We start from the raw sequence: 3,688 nt of genomic DNA, 5'->3' as shown, positions 1-3,688 counted from the left end.
AATAACTCCAGCTTCATATGTCAACATCTCTACATATGTCCAGATCTAGGTATCTCCTGCTTCATATGTCTACATCTCTATATATCTCCAGCTCTGAATATCTCCAGCTTCATATATCTACATCTCTCTATTTCTACAGCTCTACATATCTCCAGATTCATACCTCTACATATTTATATATCTACCTCTCTGAATATCTCCAGCTCTGCATATCTCAAGGTCTAAATATCTCCAGCTATCAAGATCTCCAGTTCTGAATGGCTCCAGCTTTCTGTATCTACCTGTCTATATATCTCCAGCTCTGCACATCTCCAGCTTCATCGATCTACATCTCTCTATATCTACCTTCCTGAATATCTCCAGGTGTCAATATCTGGAGCTCTGAAGATCTCCAGCTCTGAAGAGATCCAGCTTCATATATAAAGACCTGTATATATATGTATATATATATATATATATATATATATATATATATATATATATATAGATGCAGCTCAGTATATTTTCAGCTCTGCATATCTCCAGCTTGAACTATCGACATCTCTATATATCTACGTCTCTGAATATGTCCAGCTCTGAATATCTCCTGTTCTAAATCCTTCCAGCTCTCAATATCTTCAGCTCTCAATATCTTGAGCTCTGCATATCTCCAGATATCAATATCTCCAGCTTCATCTATCCGCATCTCTATATGTCTACCCCTGTGAATATCTCCATGTCTACCTATCTCCAGCTCTCCATATATCCAGCTCTGAACATCTCCAGCTGTGACTATCTCCAGTTTCATATAGCTGCATCTCTATATATCTCCAGCTCTGAATCTCTGTGTCTCTTAATATCTCCAGGTCTAAATATCTGAAGTTCTGTATAACTGCAGGTTCCTATATCTACATTCCTATATATCTACCTCTCTCAATCTCTCGAGCTCTGAATCTCTCCAGCTGTCAGTATGTCCAGCTCTGAATATCTCCAGCTACATAAATCTATCTGTGTGTCTGTATAATCTGTATAAATATATATATATAGTGTGTGTGTGTGTATAGTGTGTGTGTGTACATATATATATAGAGAGAGAGTGTTTGTGTGTGTGTATGTATAGAGAGAGAGTGTGTCTTTATATAGATAGATAGATAGATAGATAGATAGATAGATAGATATATTGTGTGTGTGTATATAGTGTGTGTGTGTGTATGTATTGTGTTTGTATATATATATATATATTGTATATCTATATCCAGCTCGGTATATCTTCAGCTGTGTTTATCTACAGCTTCACATATCTACATCTCTATGTATCTACCTCTCTGCATATCTCCATCTTTGAAGAGCTCCAGCTTCATATATCTACCTGTATATATGTGTCCAGGTCAGTTTATCTTCAGCTCTGTATAGCTCTATCTTCCTATATCTACATCTGTATGTATCTACCTCTCTGAATATCTCCAGCTCTGAATATCTCCAGGTCTAAATATTTCCGTCTATCTATATTTCCAGCTCCGAATATCTCCAGCTATTAATATCTTCACCTCGGAATATCTCCAACTCCTGTATAGAGGAGTCCTGTATCCAGGACTCTGTATAGCTCCAGCTTTGAATAACTGCAGCGCTCAATATCTCCAGCTTTATATGTCTACCTGTCTATATATTTCCACCCCAGCTCTAAATATATGTAACTCTCTATATTTCCAGCTCCATGTATGTGCAGATTGTCTAACACCTCTGCCTGGGGCAGGGATGCACGACCTCCTGGCCACAGGCTCTTTGCTGGCGGTGGACCCAGACAGGCTCATCATCAAGAGGCTGGTGCTTAGCGGTCGCCCCTTCAAAATTTTCAGCAAGACGGCAGTCGTGCGGTACGTGTTCTTTAACAGAGGTACGGTACTCACAGGTGGGGCAGGGCAGTCCGTGCGTCCGGGAGCCCTGCAGCTTCCACAGGGAAGTCCAGTTCATGATTGCAGACAGCTGGGCCTCTGAAACCCTGTGCTGCAGGGCTAGAGGTCGGGGTGGTCTGTCCCGCTCATGTTGGCATGTCCCAGGCAGTCCCGTAGTCTCCCCCCACTGCCTGCTGGCAGGCTTTTGCACTTCAAACATGCCCATCCCTGCTGCAGCCATGGTCAGTGTGCAGCGGGAAGCCTGGTGTGCACTCTGTACCCATAGCTGCTGTAGGGCGACAGCTCGAGCTAGCCAGATGGGCAGCATATACCCGCGGCCTGGCCTGTCTCGCATGCATCTTGTCTTCGATCTACAGAGGATGTGCTGTGGTTTAAGCCCGTTGAGCTGAGAACAAAATGGGGCTGCAGGGGACACATCGAGGAGCCACTAGGTAAGGGAAGCTTGGAGGTGGGTTGCTCTGCTTTCCTTCCGTGGTGTGGGCTGGACCCGCTCACGCCCAGCAAACCCCTCCCTGACCTGGGAGAGCTGCCCACAGCCCTGCTTGCTCCCTTTGCCTAGGGACCCATGGCCACATGAAGTGCCACTTTGATGGACAGCTGAAGTCCCAGGACATGGTGCTGATGAACCTGTACAAACGCGTCTTTCCCAAGTGGACGTATGACCCGTATGTGCCAGAGCCGGTGGCGTGGGTGAGAAACGAGGAGCCTGCCCCCGTGCCGGAGGTGGACACGGAGTAGCTCTTCGGAACCCGCGTCCAGGATTCCCGAGGAGTCTCCTGGGTGCAGGCGTGTGTTAGCGTAGTGCCTTCCCACGCTGCTGCAGCCTCCGTTGTATCTATTTCAGTGGCAAATATACGGTGCAGCCTACAGAGGTCCTAGCGCTTGGCTGATTTTTGGGAGGTGGCTGTTGTGTTCTCAGGTGTGGCAGCTTCTGGACTTTGCAGGCTGTGCTTGCTCTCTCCTTGGGAAGTTTGAAACCCCACAGATTGCACCAGGACACCTGTGCGTCCTCCTGTTTTCTTGATATGTTAGGAAGGAGCCCCAGCTGGCTCTATCCTGCCGGAGCCCAGGCTCTCATTGTAGGGGAGCTGGCTGGTCTCCAAGCTCTGTGGGCATGGGCTGTGCACGGGCCTGGCTGCCAGAGCTCTCTGGCTCCGTCCCCGGCTTTGGCCTACTTTGGACGGACAGGGCAGAGCAGGGCTGCGGCATTACAGGTTGTGCACGCCCTGCAGGGAAGAGCTCCCCCTGCTTCCTCAAAAGCCAGGCCCTTTTGTGCTGAGTGGCCTCTGGTTTACGAGTAGCTGGAGCTTCCCTGGTACAAAGAGCAACAGCGCAGAGATGCCCGGGCCCTGTGTCCCCTCCCTGGGGTAGGTGGCTCCACAGGCCACTCGTTTCCTGCAGCTTCTTTGCCCCAAGCTCCGATGAGCCAGGCCAGGGAGCCCAGGTCCACATTCCCTCCACGCAGCACGATGCAGATGTCCCTCATCTCCGGTGCATCTGCTGGGATCCCGGGGAGAGCACAGCTGCCACCCCTACCCCGGCCGGCCCTGGGCTCAGTCAGCAGCTTCATCCCCTCCCGCACCAGCTGTGGCGCCTCCTGCAGGGCAGACAGACAAATGACTGATTACCCCGACAGCCGGTGCCCACTCCCCACTTTGAGTTAGGGGTTCAGTGTCGGGGTTGGCTCTCGCTCTCCTCTGAATTGCCCCGGGCAGGCGCAAACCACCTCTGCTAACGTGAGGCTGGGGGCACCAGGCAAGATCCTTCCACGCTGCTCGCAGGGCACCGAGATGGTC

The 3,688-nt window shown here is 49.6% G+C and overlaps 1 long non-coding RNA gene across 1 annotated transcript; it reads left to right on the top strand.

Moving 5' to 3' along the window:
- The first annotated feature begins 1,861 nt into the window (after positions 1–1,861).
- Positions 1,862–2,761, top strand: LOC132244511 (uncharacterized). Its single transcript, XR_009456032.1, has 2 exons — positions 1,862–2,323; positions 2,452–2,761. It is a non-coding gene; the product is annotated as an uncharacterized LOC132244511 (long non-coding RNA).
- Positions 2,762–3,688: the final 927 nt, after the last annotated feature.

The sequence above is a fragment of the Alligator mississippiensis genome, chromosome 12 (assembly GCF_030867095.1).
Source record: "Alligator mississippiensis isolate rAllMis1 chromosome 12, rAllMis1, whole genome shotgun sequence".
Classification (NCBI taxonomy): domain Eukaryota; kingdom Metazoa; phylum Chordata; order Crocodylia; family Alligatoridae; genus Alligator; species Alligator mississippiensis.
Note: the sequence above shows the minus strand (reverse complement) of the source record. Positions and strands in the feature narration are given on the sequence as shown.